Source organism: Hippocampus comes, unplaced genomic scaffold (assembly GCF_001891065.2).
Source record: "Hippocampus comes isolate QL1 unplaced genomic scaffold, H_comes_QL1_v1.1 scaffold5, whole genome shotgun sequence".
In the NCBI taxonomy this organism is placed as follows: Eukaryota; Metazoa; Chordata; class Actinopteri; order Syngnathiformes; family Syngnathidae; genus Hippocampus; species Hippocampus comes.
The window spans coordinates 819,198-834,715 of NW_017805701.1; the positions used below are offsets into that span (position 1 = coordinate 819,198).

A 15,518-nucleotide genomic window follows, 5' to 3' on the forward strand; every position below is an offset into this window, starting at 1 on the left:
ATTTATCCCCTCCACCCCCCACCACCAATAACATTTCAGCCTCTTTATGTTGCAATGTCATTCCAACGCTATTAATAATCTGCGTTGTGGAGATGTCATCATGGACAAAAGGAATTTTTATTCAAGTCCACACAATATGGGCGAAACAAGTCCACAAACACACACACACACACACACACACACACACACACACACACACACACACACACACACACAGCTCAAAGAGGACATGCAGACCGACCTTCACTCCAGCCTGCATATATCTTGGTAGGCCGAGCCCGTCTAAACATTAACTCTGCAGACTTGGTACAGTTTAGTCTAATTGAGCACGTCTTTTTGTGTGCGCGCGTGTGTGTGTGTGTGTGTGTGTGTGCGTGTGCATTTGTGACCTGTTGTGTAAGTGTGCATGATGGTAAAGCTGAAGGGATGCAAAGCGATGCAAGTATCAGCATTACAGCCACGTATCGAAAGCCATTTGAACAATTGAGATCCTTGATATTCCTTTTATCTTCACTAGTGGGCAACCAAAACTAACGAAATAACTAAAATGGAAAAACATTTTTGTTCACGAAAAAAAAAATGCTTGAAAAAAAAAATTGAACCAAGATGACATTTTACGTTTATAACGCCAACTATAACTATAGTTATCATGAAAATGTCATTTGTTTTTATTTTTGTCAATCAATATCATACATGAGCATTCATGGTTCATTTTAAAATTAATTTCAGTCTTGCTCTACGTCTGCATAGTCCAAGGAAGTTTACCTTACTCTATTACAGAATTAAAAAAAAAACAAAAAAAAAAACTAACACTAAAACTAATTAAAAACGAAACTAAAATGAAGCATATTCAAAACAATAAAAACAAACAAATTAACAGACCCGCTCTAAAAACTAAATAAAACTGGAATCAAACGACAAAATTCAAAACAAATCAAAACGACATATCGCAAAAAAAATCCGCACCTATTATAACATTATACAAGCAGCTCACGTAGTAGTAGCAGCTCATTATTCACAAGTACATGGACCGTAACCTTGGATATGCGCAAACAGCTTTTTGGAAAGCCATTTGAGCACTTTCCATACCCTCAGCAACTTGACCACATGTCTGGTTGCACTAATGCCTTCGCATGATGACACATGGCTCATAAAGTCCATTTGTGTCCAATGCCACCTGCATGCACCACAGGACCCCTCTGTTTTTTTTTTTTTTTTTTTTTTTTAACCCCCGGCCATGAGAGTCTTGGAGCCGACGTATGATCAGCTGCTGTTTCATTCTTGGGCGAGCACAGTTTGGGCTTTGTGTGTGGCAGAGGGAAAGCGCTGACGTCTAGGCGACGCTGTGCTGTGACGCTGGTGTGTGTGTGCGCGTGCGCGCGTGTGTGTGTGACTGTGGCCACGTACTCCCTCAATGAGTCTGGCGTTCGCTGAGTCAAACCGTTTTACTTTCCCCGGATAAGTCATAAGTACACCGGATCATTTCTTCTCAAGGATGTTGTGTCATGGCACTCGTGTGCGTTGGATAAGGTTCGAGAAGAGCCACATCAGATTTTGTCATTTGTCAGATTCATTATGTATTTATTTATTTATTTTTTTTTTTTTTTACAAATAATTTCATGGTCGATGATGAAGCGAGACAAGGTCGTTTAAATCTGACTGGTGACCACTAGGGGGCAGTAAGGTGTTACGTGTCGACACACAAATTTGCAGCAAACCTGACTCAAGCAGTCGGTTGAAGACATCGCGATGAGCCCCAGTTGACAGTGAGCATGTCAAGGCACAAACCAAAACAAAGTCAAAGCAATTGTCTGAGGACCTCCAAGAAATGATCGTCTCAAGGAACAAGATCTGGTCTACCGGTACAGAAAACAGTCTGATGGTTTTGAAGGTCAAAATGAGCATAATGGCCTCCGTCATCCGTAGGCGGGAGAGGTTTGTAACCACCAAGACTCTTACTCGAACTGGCCGCCTGTTTAAGCTTGGTGATCAGTTGGGAAGGACCTTAGTCAAGGATGTGACCGAGAACTTGATAGTCAGTCATGTGACCGGTCGGAACCCCGACATTCGTAAAAGAGACGATGCGGCCTGCCTGGAGTTAGCTCCAAGGCACCCGAAGAAATCTCAGAGAATGAGAAATAAAATTCTTTGGTCTGAGACGATCCAGGATTGATGGAAAAAAAATGATCACCGGACAGACATTTCCTGCCACGGAGCGCTCAGACGGGATGACGACGCTTGGTCCGCAGCCAGATATCCAAACGAGTGGCTTTTCCGGACAAGTCTGTGAATGTCCTTGACCCAGACATGAATCCGTTTTGAACAAGATTTGAAAAATGTCTGCGCTCCGAACTTCCGCCTCCAACCTGATCATAGTCAGACTTTAGGCCATACTTGCTTCCAACGGTGAATCAAAAAAAATGTATTGAGCAAAGGTCGAGAATGCTCATATACAGCACATACGATTTCTGAGTTTGTATTATTATTTTTTTAAATCCATTTTCAGTTCGAAAATGGATTCATGTCTTGAAAACTGAACAGAGAACTTGTAGATCCAAAGAACATGAGACACGCAGACACAATCGTGTGATTTCGCCCAAGACAAAATGTCGCAACAGGCTCCAAGTTCTTGTTGAAAGTCTTCCCAGAAACCAAAGCCAACTCCAAATATTTTTTTTTCCCTCTCCATTTCCACTTTGTAAGTGACATGCTGAGGGTTTCCAGTTTTCCATCCGTCTATTTTCTGCGCCGCTCATCCCAGTCCAGTGTTCGGCCGTTAATCACAGAGTCGAGACCCGACTTCTTACACTCACATTCACACGGTCACAGAAGTCAGGCAGGTGAACGACTATACCGGTCCCTGACTCGGTTTCCAACACAACGTTGGAATTCAAAGAGTTCAGTTGTTTAGCTATAGCGAGAAGATGAGCAAACCTCTATGAATAGAATTTGGACTGATGCTAGTTTTAGAATCCACCCCCCCGCCCCCCGCAAACACTCTCCAACTCTTCTGTCTCTATTTCTTTCCAGTGAATTATAAAAGCGGGGGTAGTTCAAACAAAAAAAAAAATATTACCTAGTACGTAAAAGATGAATGGGAAGTGGAGGGAAAAAAATGGCGATGCAACTCACGGCTAACGAAGCAGATGATCCGTGACATTTTTAATCTCCTCTATTTATCTTTCTCAAGGGGAACATCCAATAAATCTCATTTTGACCAAGTGGCTCGTTCGAATCCAGCCCGCGCGGCGGTTTGATGTGAGCGTAATAAAAAGCACCGATTGTTAATTTCCAGAGCGCAAAATGCCGATCGCTCACTTGTTGAAATCATGCCGACATTCCACACATGGGGAAGTTAGGAATGAGGCAAAAATTGATGACTTTGGTTGTTATTTCCCCCCAGCCGGTGTGTCATCAACAGAAATGTTGTGTACGGGTTTTTTTTTTTGCATGCGTCAGCCAATCATTCCGGTGACAACCACAAAAAAAAATGATAGAAAAAGTATATAATGCCCTAAATGATTCATGCACGGAATAATTTGGAGTTAAAATTCTTTTTTATGTGTTGAAAGGGTCTCTTCTGAAAAAGGATCACATGATCAAATCATCATCCGTGTGCATTTAAATTAATGGAATGAATTCAAAAAACAAACAAACAAAAAAACAACAACAGTCTTTACTACTCTGAGCAAGCGAGCTAATGAATAATTTTAGTGTGATTTCCGGATCAGTTCAATTCACTACTTGGCTATTTGTGCAAAATACGACAGAACTTTGATCAGAGCAGACTTTGACATCCCTTCCGACTTGCATTTACGCTCGACGTCAGATACGAAAACATCCAGATCCGCAAGTATGGATCAAACCTTCCAGAGATGGGATTAAAAGCTAATCAGTTACAGCAATCATGGATACCAATGAAAAAGAAATACTCCTTGACATGCTGAGGTGTTCGTGAGCCTCAAAATGCTTTACTCTTTCGAATCCGAGCAGCGCAACGAGCATAAATGAGCCTTCGGGGCTTTGTTTCCCGATACCTGTGGAAAATATGACTGTATAACGTGGCGGGGCTTGCTGTTAGCCAGTGTCAAATATTTACTTGGTCATTATAGCCACCTGTCTCACACCAAAACACACACACACGCACACACACACACACACACACACACACACACACACACACACACACACACACACACACACACACACACACACACACACCACACACAAATTTCAGACTTATGAGGACTTCCAACCGCGGCTACCATGATCGAAATATACCCAAACACAAAAAACAAGTTACATTAAGTATATGCAGGTCAAATGGACTGTAAGTCTCAAAAGTCTTAAGTTAATGTCTCAAAAATCGAGCAAGCCATGTTGAATGAGTTAAATTGAACAAGTTATGAGTCAAGTCGCTAGTGTTAGCGATGTATCTCGTGTTAGCTAGATGTTTCGAATGTTCCCAAGCTATTTCTTGATTGTCTCTTTGGTTAAATGCGGAACTGACACGGAGCTTGTTTTTCTGTCTCTAAAATGCAGATTTTCAAATGCTAAGTTATTGAGTTCGAGTCTTGTCCTTCATAAATTTCAGCTAAGCGGGTCCCGCGTCTTAAAATTGGTGACTTAAGTCTGACTCGAGTCCTCCCCCCTCTGCTCAGCTCTCACCACAAGTGAGTTTCTAGAAACATGTCGTCTCGCATTAACCCTTGATAGATGACGCAAGAATTCAACCCTACGATTGTTACGTCGGCGAGCGATATTTATTGACAGGTTAAATACGAAGAAGCCTCGAACGGATCCAATAGCCAATCAGAAGTAGCCGCACGATAAAAGACGCCGCCGCCACACAATGATGACGACGACCGCTATACTTTACGGCCCAAGCCAACTGGTGGGTATTTTCGACGACGCAGCAGAATGTAAATAAACACATACCATTTAGTCACGGGTCAAAAGCCAGCAAACCTTCCCTGGCAACAGTGCGCTATTACTTTACGATGCTAGGTCACAATTAGCGGCTGACCACAATGTATATGCGGTATGTGCTTGGCCACACTTTCAGCGGGAAGATGATGTAAGATGTGTGTCGTTGCTGAGGAGTCCCTCAACTGCTGCAATCCCCATAAAATGAATGAAATGTGCAGATTTTTTTTTATGTGCCCCTTTAAGTCGCCGCAAAATGAAAATAAATGTTTGTAGATTAATAAATGTTTTTTGGGATAAGACACATCACAGAGAAGAGTGATTGCTAGCAACCTTGACAAACATACTGTAATTTTTTTTTTTCCAAGAATTTGAAAATGATGTTACTAAATCATGAAAACTCAAGCCATTGTCTCCGCTCTCAAATGCTGCGGGTGTGTCTGTTGAATGCACTCCAACCACATCCCGCTAAGCTCTACTGCGGCCTGATTAAAGCTAGACAAAGATCAGTGCACTTCCTGCAGTCCCCTCACTCAACATTTGATTTATATGATTACATAATCAGCCTTTGAAATTCATGATCATACAAAAACGAAAATAATGAACCCTTTCAGGGACAGCGGTTACTACAGTGGACAGCGTATCATGTTATTCGGTGACAGGTTCTCATTATTGGTGCATGAAAGGGTTAGATAACGAAAGACAATTTCTGGCCAGCATGTTTGCATCGTAGTCCAGCCGTTTATCTAATAAAACTGCATCATCATGGAAAAAAATAATAAATTGTGGCGATAGCCTGAAGGGTGCGTGGGCGGGGTCGGGTGGGGGGTGATGGTAGTGGGCAGGACATGATCGAGGAATTCAATTATTGACTATGAAAGCTTGACGTGGTTTTTTTGTCGTAGAAGGCAGCCAAAGCAAAGTCAACAACGGCCAAAGTCAAACATCGGAATTGTTAAAACAAGCGAGAAATCAAAATCGGACTTTCAAGCGTAGCGCATGCATCCAGTTAGCTGCGGGCAGACGTTCAGCACACGTGCGCTCATCGTTGACGTGATTTTTGTTCGAGTAACCTCATGATTTGTTGGAGCCATTTTTGTTCCACGGTGAAATGATTATAAAATGCTCAATAATTTAGAGTTGATGTGTTCCTTAAACTCTCCACCAATTCCTTTTCATCTAAGGGTGGCCGTTTATCACAGCACTCTGACAAGTCCAGTAACTTGAATTTATGCACAGTTATTTGAAATGATTGCGGAATTTGGACTTGTCACAAGCTATGCCTGAAAAAAAAAAAATCCCGAACTAGTATGTTTCTCTAATTCTTCCTCTTCGATCTTCATTGTGTTCTTTGGCCGTTCCCATTGTTTAGAGTATTGGTCAATCCAATTAGCGCTCTCAAAACAAACCTTTTTTTTTTTTCCATGTTGGCGAAGAGCAACCAGCAGCTGCAGTTAATCTTGATCACTGACAAGAAGCTAATCAGGCTTGGCCTTGTCAAAAAAAAAAAACAAAACATTTGAGAACATTCAGCATAAAGCTTTTGGGTAAATGTATTGTGATTATTGTGTGTGGGTGTATTGCTGCATCCTGTGTTGATTAAATATACAAATAAATAGGGCATACGTGTAATATCATTCCCGTCTGAAAAGGGAGCGGCTCAAAATCATGATTTAAAAACACCCCAAATTTTTCAACATTCATGCCAATGATGAGGGCATGGGAACTTATTGCCCACCACGTGCATATCCTGTTTTATGCACCCCGCAACCTAACCGAATCCAGACGCTAGTCAAAAAACGCCGTAGTCTATCACAAGCACGATGCTAACACAATAGCCAAGTCAGAAAAAAAACAGTAACTTGTGTAAAAAAAAAAAAAAAAAATGTACTTGGTAGCAAGCCTTGCGGAACGCCACCAGTTTTCTACTGTAATGCCATGTCATTGTGGCATTTATGTAAAATATAGCGTACAGTATTTCGCAGTTTCTGTGCCCTCTAAAATGCCACAAGATGGCACCAAAGGCCCCTTCTTGGTTTCAAGGAACGAAAGTCTGTTGAAGAATGAAAAGTGTATGAAAAACATAAGTCATGGATATAAAGCAATCAAATAAAAAAACAGGAGGCACGGCAGTCACTGTGTGGCCCTTCTCCTGCCAGGCTTGTAAACCGCATGCCCTTGGAAACCTCAAAACGTCATATGTCGATACCGTCGTAAACCGAAGACCACCGCCAATGTGACAATGACCGACAACGTGCTCCTCACATGTGCCTGCTGGCGTCGCTCGCAGAGTTGGGAGAGGTCGTTATCACTTCCAGGAAACTTGGGCTGTGCCACTTTCTTCTGAAACCGGATCGCCGACGTTGACATTATCTCTGGCAAGATCCATTTATTGCTGGGGGGGAAGACGAAGAGTTCTTGCGGGAGAACCAGAGAGTACAGACGCTTGCTTTCAATCCGCCGGTGGTCTTAAAATGCTGCAAACACACAATCATGATGTCTTACCACTATTGTATTGTAAAGTAGTCATCAATGTTTGATCAGAGTGGTCTTAGTAAGTCTGAAATTTGGCTTTCTTGATCTTGCAGGTACCCTTGCTTGTGTGACACGGTTCCAGCGCTCGCGGGAGGACGCTCTTTGGGGGGAGGTGGTCGGCGAAACGACCCGAGAGAGCCTCTCATTTGTGGTGCGCTGCGTCTGCTAAGCTGCCAATTGGGTTCACATGCCATTCCGGAGAACCTTGAGGGCGATCTGGTGACAGCGGCACTTGGCTTGCTCGTAGTCGAGGCTAAAAGGAGATCTTAGATGCCTCATGGGAGGTTCGACGGAGGGTGGTGGGGGGGGAAGGGAGTGGGTGGTGCCTACTGGAAATGTCAATGGGTTTGTGCCCCTTGCGACTGAATTCATGTTGCACAAGGAGTTAAGTGCAGCTTGTTGGGCTTTTATCTGCTCTTGAAGCTTTACCTGTCCAACCATCCATGTATCCATTTTCTAGTCCGCTTATCCTCATGAGCGTTGTGGTTGTGCTGGAGCCTATCCCAGCTGTCTGCGGGCAGCAGGCGGGGGGACACCCTGAACTGGTTGCCAGCCAATCACAGGGCACACATAGACGAACAACCAACCGCACTCACACCTAGGGAGTGTTCCATTAACCTGGTCTGAATGTTTTTGGAATGTGGGAGGAAAACGGATTATCCGGAGAAAACCCACACAGGCACGGGGGGGAACATGCAAAGTCCACACAGGAAGGCTGGAGCCGGAATCGAACCCTGGACCTCTGCACTGTGAGGCCGACGTGCTAACCAGTCACCCACTGGGCTGCCCATCTATTTTTTTCCTGTGCACTTTGGGCAAAGTAGTACCAGCTCGCATTGTCGCAAAGCCCAGGCTCAACCCGCGGTCGTCATGGTAACAAATACAATACTTGGCATTGGCCTTGCAGGGGAGGGGGCGGTCCCGTCTCATGCAAATGAGGCACTTGTCACCCTGCCTCCTCAAAATAGGTTAATTTCTGTGAAATTGCTTCGGTTATCTGTACGAAAAGATTTCCGGTAAGTAGGAAATACAAGGAACATTGTATAAAACAGATGATTCACAAGCCAATTCCTCCCGAACGGTTTCCATGAATTGGATGAATGTTTGATTAGGCTTGGAAGCCTGTATGCATAGCGAGTGTGAGTGTGTGTGTGTGTGTCCTGTTATCTGTTCGTCCTTGAGTTTCAGTTTGCCAGACAAACCAAAAGCCTGCATGTGGGAGGAGTCAGGCTTTCCCCAAATCCGTTTTGGAAATGTCTGTCTGAGAGCTCGTCCTGGAAAAAAGTCTTTGCCTTACATCGCATTGTGCTTCTGCCATAAAAATCATCAAAACATTTTCTTTTGGTTGAGTCATTTGATGCATTTTTACTTTATTTCTTATTTCTTATTTATCCATGTTCAAAACTTTTGACCCGAGGTATGTGCTTCCAAGCTGCAACTGTATTGCTGACGTTGCATTGCCTCAGCTGTCAAATTCGACATGGCAAAAAAGGGGGGGTGCGATGACTTTTATTCTTCCGTGTGGACCAGCTGGCAAGGTTTCCACTTATTTTATTACGTTCAACATTTCAAATTGAAGGATTGCGTTTGCATACTTTTGTTGAGAAAAAAACGACAGGAAGCATGTTTCTCTTTCCCCTCATTGTCTATAAAGATAAAATCTTCGTCATAAATTCAGACCCCACCCCCACGCCCTCGTGTAAAAGCCACAGCGACCATGAAAACAGCTGCACGCTGCGATTTGAACACGGCAGGTTCACATTAAGTACATGTGGTGATGTAACACTTTTCCGAATGTCGCCACACACTCGGCGCGCTCACTGAGCAAACAGTCGTGCGCTGCCGTTCAGTGTGATTTGTGTGGCACACCGCTTGACTATGCGACACTTGCACTTTGTATCTTTGCGATGACACGGAGATCTCCATCGCTTCGAGATGGGCGGGGCAAAGGTGCTCCATTTCCTCTTGGGATTTGAGGAAATACATGAAAATCCTCCAATATGGCACTGGAAAGAGATTAAATGTAATCCACTTATAGTTTCAGATTATCACCCTAATGTATAGGCGATATACTGTGTGATCACAACACGACATTTAATACGACAAGGTCACACATGATGCCTGTGGAACGTAAAGACTAATAAAAACACTTGAGAAACAAAACAAATCCTGATGTGTGTTATTATTATTTGTGCACGAAAGGGTTCATGTTGTGTCACCAACTACAGAGGTTAAAATGTCACAAGCCTATTTTGACAACGTAAGAACTAGAAAAGTACAGAAGAATTTTATGTACAGTAACAATTTCCACTTCGTGACTTCCCACCATTATTGATTACACAGTGAACATAAAAAAAAAAAAAAAAAAAAAAAACCCTTAAGGCTACCCCTACCCTTCACGTGTATAGTTTGATGGCTCAACCATGCGAATGTAATCACATGTAAATGATTTAAGCGGTCATGAATAGGCCGATTTTAGTGAGAACACGCCGGGAATGTCTTAATCTCACTTTATCACGTACCTCGCTGCTAATCTCGTAGAAACGTCCGCTACTCTCGGTCCAGACGTCTCTCGCTCCCCATCCATTCCGTGACGGATGGTATTATAGTTCTTAAAATAAAAGACAGACAGCACATTTAACTTTTACACGTCCAACTGATTTATTTTGTACTCTTCAGACATTTGTTGAAGTGGCTGTCAAGCGCCCTACCATAACATCCATGCATCCATTTTCCGATCTGCTTTATCCTCACGGGGGTCGAGGGGGGTGCTGGAGCCTATCCCAGCCGTCTTGGGGTAGTAGGCGGGGGACACCCTGAACCGGTTGCTAGCCAATCACAAGGCACACAGAGACGAACAATCATCCATGCTCACACTCACACCTAGGGACAACATGATCGCGACCATGCAAATTCGCTACGGTGATGCTCACACTCTTCTTCTACGTCACGGGTTCAAATACCGCTCTTAACTTTGTATTTCTATGTTTCCAATTTTTTTGTAGCCAGTCGGAAGTTCTAAACGAGATGTTTTGTTTCACGTGAGGAATTGAACAGGTGTGCAATTGAACAATTTCAACGTATCTGGTGTCGAATCTGCAGGAAGGAAACATAAAATGACTGGACTCCGGAGCCAGTCAATTTGGAAGCCAGTTAGTTGAACCATTCACACCGGTTTTAACGTTTGACTGACGTTAGCAAGCATGCTAAATGTTTGCGTTGCTCTAATTAACGATTTACTGCTGCCTTTTTTGCTTAAAAACACTCACATAGTTTGCATTTTATTCCTCGCCCCACGAGATTGTATTACTAGTTAGCTGTTACTAAATGCGTATTGTTGAAAAAGTACACAAATGACATTCTGGCAAACTGAAAGCAACATTTTGATCGTTTCTTCCTTGTCCCGTAAGTATATCCATCGACACACTCTTGCTTTGTACTAGTTAACTGTTACTAAATGCCACGTACTATTTTTTAATAGATTATATTCATAGCAAGGTGACAAAACGACTGTTCGGCCCGTATAAATTAACGATATATTACTGCTCGGTTCTCACTGGAAAGCTGCTGTCGAGATTTGCTTAAAAGCATGCATCTTATTTCTTATATTTCCTTTCGTAATAAATTTGCAGATTTGTTATCGATGAAATTTAATATCTGTGTCATGATGTTTTGCTGTCCAGGGACCTGAAAAGCTGTTTATATTTTCCCCGTCACAAGAAAAAGTACATGAAAAGTCAAATGAATCATGGTTCTGCTTTCACGGGCTAGCTGAGCATTTAACTTCAAAATACACTCACTTAGTATTTTCTTTGGAACAAATGCACTCTCATGGTATATACTATTCGCATATTGATGTTTTATAGTCCATAAACCTGAAAAGTTGGTGACATTTTTGCAGTCACAAAAGAAAGTAAGTAGAAAGGTCAGCGAAGCATTGTGTGTTCATTGTTGAGTGGAATGTTGGTCAAAGTTAATTTTGTTCATTCGTAAGGGAAACAAAATGAATTCATGTGACTTCTGGGAATCTAATCGCACGGGAGATAGGAGGAAAGACAAAATCAACTTTGACATAATAACTGCAAAATTCCTCTGATGTGGCTGTAACACCAGAGAAGACACCAGCACGATAAACAAAACAAATCTGGTCAGTGTCACCTCTGTCGAGAGTCACCTATAAATGTGGACGTGAACCAACATATTATGCAATGTATCAATTTAATGCCCCCAAAAAAGCAGCCCGGAAAGTGGTCGCCAAATGATGGAGGGGGTAGGAAAGTAAAATGAAGTGTGTACACTGAAGAGGGGTCTGTCGTATAAAACCAGGCGGTTCATTTAAAAGGCACCGTTATACACGTCAAGCTATCTTTTATTGAAAGTAGAATATAGCTTGGTGCAGCAGCTTGCATTGAAAGTAGAGAAGCGGGCAAACATCCATCCATCCTTTTTTTTTTTAATCCGCTTCTCCTCACAAGGTTGCGGGGCGTGCCGGAGCCTATCCCAGCTGTCTTTGGGCAGTAGGCAGGGTACACCCTGAACTGGTTGCCAACCAATTACAGGACACACAAAAACAAACAAGCATTCACGCTCCCAATCACACCTAGGGACAATTTGCAGTGCCCAGTCAACCTGCCATGCATGTTTTTGGAATGTGGGAGGAAACTGGAGTTCCCGGGGAAAACACACACAGGCACGCGGAGAACATGCAAACACCACAAGAAGGCATCGACACATAGACAGACCCTTAAAAAAACAAAAAAAAACCCTGATTTTTAAAGCGGGAACGAGCAGTGATAAAAATATTAAATAAAAAATGTTTAACGAGGGAACGAGCAGTGATCATAATGTTAAAACGTGACACATTCATCAACCTCGTTGGAGTACAAAGTGATTTGTGGTGGATCACATAAGTGCCAAATTTGTTTCCCCAATTTCTTGTGATTTCTTTTTTTTTTTTTTTCCTCCTATAACAAGGCCACTTTTGTGGCTCATAAACAGAGACGACAGCTACCATTTAGGGGGTACAAATAAATGAATGATCTTGGTTTCCAGAGGTTTGGAAGACAATTTGGACATTTGATTTTTGGTTTTATGGAGCCAAATGTCAGCTGCATGGTGCACTGCAGCTGTGTGAAGCACTACACCAGCAATGGCCACAACTAGAATTTAATTTTGTCTCTTTTGCATTCCAGGAAACCAATTCATCGGTCGTTTGGTGATTCATGAATGGAGGGATCCAGGGTGTAGCACACCTCTCACCCATTCAGTCGACTACCCGGAAATATACGGTAGGGAGTTATTCCCTTCTCCTTGATCTCAATTACTCTTTTTTTTTTTTGCCCCACCTGTGCACTCTAAACGTCCGTCTGATTATTCCCCGCCGCCCTCCTCCCACCTCGTGACCCAACGAGGGCATTTTTTTCCCCCGTGTCACTGTCGGTTACAAATGTGGGTAAATATAGATTAAAGGCACGGTACGTGTGAGTGAGCACATATTATACCTGACCACGCCGTAGACACGCCTGTGAGCAGGGCTCGGTGCCAAGTCGTGATTAGAGGCTTTTATATCCGCATTTACCTGCTGGGAAGCACGTTTACCGCCTCGGGTCTTGACGATTAGTCTCGCCTGTCTCCATGGTTTCCTGTGTCACAAACGCAAAGGTCACAGCCCGTTTTCAAGAGGGCAAAGATTTTTTTTTTCCGAATGATCGAAGTGGTTCCAAATAAGACAACAAATAAATCTTGGAGTGAAGAAAGTCAAGAATAAAGTCACAACTGTATAAGAATATATTTTTTTATGTGTGTGCGCATATATTATTCTAATATATTTTTAAAATTATTATTGTTATTATTATTATTATTATTATTATTATTATTATTATATATTTTTGCAAGAATTGAGTAATATATTTTCCAGGAATAAAAGCAGAATTTATTGAGCAGAACAAACAGTTAAACACACAAATACAAGATGAGAAAACTGCCAGTTCCATCTCATGGCATCACTAGGCCGCACCCCTTAAAGGCACACGTCCAAACCCCCAAGACTGTTTGGTGTGTTTGCCGGGGAATTTTTTTTCAATGACATTTCAGTTTATTTGGGGAAAAGCTTTCTTCAGTGGCAAATCTTTGCAATTTTTTTTTTCTTTTTTTTTGGTATTTATTTTTTGGGGCAGTGAAAGCACATTTGTCAGCTCCTTCAGTAACAAGCGCTTTTCTGTTACCATTTAAAACCCGCCAGACTGACACGAAACAAGCACAATTAAGCTAAAACAGAGCAGCTCGCTCGAGCCGCCGTTAAATCACAGATTAAATGTTTACGGCATTCTTTTGGGACTCTGTGAAACCAAGAGGGCCCCCAGACTTTACTGGGATTATATGGTGTGCTTTATATATATATGTAGGTATGCATGTAAAGAGAGGGGAGCTAATCCGACCAGGAAGCAGCAGGGTCTCCGGGGCTTAGAGGGAAACCGGTTTCAAAACAAACATGGCCAAAGATCTCCAAAAGGTCCACTTAAAGCACATTCAGAAGGCTTAGATTGGTGCCATGGGGCCTGCAGATCAGCTACTGCTCAAGTGTTACTGAGCAAGTTGCTAATCCCGCAGCGATAACTAACAACTTTAAAAAAAAAAAAAAAAGGAAAAAAAAAAGCTTTTCATATCAGCAGCAAGTTGTCATTTTATTATTGATGATAGAGGCACGCCTTCGAACCTTGTGAAGTTCCCAACGGAGGGTTCAAGACTAATCACGCCAAATTGTCTTAATGACTCACACTTTTCACATGACCCGCTCTCATCTGACGACCTTGTTGTAAAAAACGTCTCGCACGGGGGCCCCCAGATGCTATTGGCACGTCACGAGCCACAGCTGCTCCCGCTGCAACGTTGCTCCTGGCATGACCACTCGAATATTTCCACTCAGACTTTGCACTTGGCAGTCACGAGGCGCCTCGTCCGACCGTCTTTCAGGGGGATAAGAGCGCTGGAATTTATTCAGGAGACTTCAGAACCTCTTAAGAGTTGTCGTCTTTTTTTTTTTTTATTTTTTATTTTTTTAAAACGCCGCCTCCAAGCGTACCGATTTCTGGGTGCCATTTGATCATTTTGCACCCCTTCTGATCAAAGCCAGGAAGAGACTGAATGTCAGATGTCTCGCAAACATTATCCTGAGTGATTATCTTGTGAGGTGTGTTGTCCCTTTTTTTTTTTTCTTGAAGTGCTTTTCTCTTCGACATATCATCAGCAAATTTGAAGGTATCTCATTATGAGAGCTTGAAATAAAATGAGTGAACCCGTTTTTGTCCGTCTCAGGTGGCGGCCATTTTGCCACTTTTTTTTTTGTCGTCTGAAAATGACATCACAGTTCGGTCCATTACGTGAGCTCCGAGCAACTGTGATGTCATTTTTAGGTTGATAGAAAGTGGGAAAAATGGTCATCCCCAGAGATGGATGAAAAAAAATTGTGGATTTTGCTGCTTAGCTCATATTCCACAAACACAATTCTAATCACGATGCCGTTTTTTTAGACCCGCAGAGGTTCATGTGACATATTATTCTCTAGAAAGTTTCGGGGGTTGATTTCAGATCTGGCCCCCGGGCCTTGAGTTTGACATCTGTGTTTTTAGGCGTCGGAAAGAAAACACCACACAAGAACCTTTTTCTGTATTTTATATAAAAACAATATAATTTGAAAATAAATATGCTTTACCGTTTTACATGGACACATAGAAACAGGTTATTAGTGTCGGGACAAAACAACAAATAGGAGCTAATAAATCAGGTTTCTAAGACTGATGGCGGAGGTTGTTGTTTTCTGGATATATTTCGAACATGTGGTGGTGGTAGTAGTGGTTTTTGTAGCAGTAGTTTTTTTTTTGTAATTGCGCGTTGCAGGACGGACAACACACACGTGGTACTTCCTTACATACACCTCGACGCAGATGCTAAAAGTTGAACACACACGTTGCTTAATTCAGGTGTCCTCCTCGCTACAAAGGAACCATTTAGGGAATGTTAGTAAATATCTGATCTTTTTTTTATTTTTATTTTTTTCT

At 42.4% G+C, this 15,518-nt stretch overlaps 1 protein-coding gene and 3 long non-coding RNA genes across 6 annotated transcripts in view; 1 reads left to right on the forward strand and 3 right to left on the reverse strand.

Moving 5' to 3' along the window:
• Positions 1-6,350: 6,350 nt before the first annotated feature.
• LOC109523536 (uncharacterized) lies at positions 6,351-7,558 on the reverse strand. Its single transcript, XR_002169787.1, has 2 exons — positions 7,432-7,558; positions 6,351-7,343 (listed from the first exon to the last, which is right to left on the reverse strand). It is a non-coding gene; the product is annotated as an uncharacterized LOC109523536 (long non-coding RNA).
• Positions 7,559-8,331: 773 nt separating this feature from the next.
• On the reverse strand, positions 8,332-10,207 carry LOC109523535 (uncharacterized). Its single transcript, XR_002169786.1, has 3 exons — positions 10,173-10,207; positions 9,984-10,072; positions 8,332-9,467 (listed from the first exon to the last, which is right to left on the reverse strand). It is a non-coding gene; the product is annotated as an uncharacterized LOC109523535 (long non-coding RNA).
• An 84-nt stretch (positions 10,208-10,291) lies between these two features.
• Positions 10,292-15,518, forward strand: part of LOC109523534 (uncharacterized) — a 29,618-nt gene continuing 24,391 nt past the window's right edge. Inside the window, exons 1-2 of the long non-coding RNA XR_002169785.1 lie at positions 10,292-10,866; positions 12,654-12,749. This is a non-coding gene — a long non-coding RNA (uncharacterized LOC109523534). The remainder of the gene's footprint in view (positions 10,867-12,653; positions 12,750-15,518) is intronic.
• vegfab (vascular endothelial growth factor Ab) overlaps positions 15,510-15,518 on the reverse strand; it is a 14,336-nt gene continuing 14,327 nt past the window's right edge. For all 3 annotated transcript variants that reach the window (XM_019882741.1, XM_019882738.1, XM_019882739.1), the window contains one exon: positions 15,510-15,518. This exon is cut by the window's right edge and continues 1,122 nt beyond it. The gene's annotated coding sequence lies outside the window, so the exon portion shown is untranslated.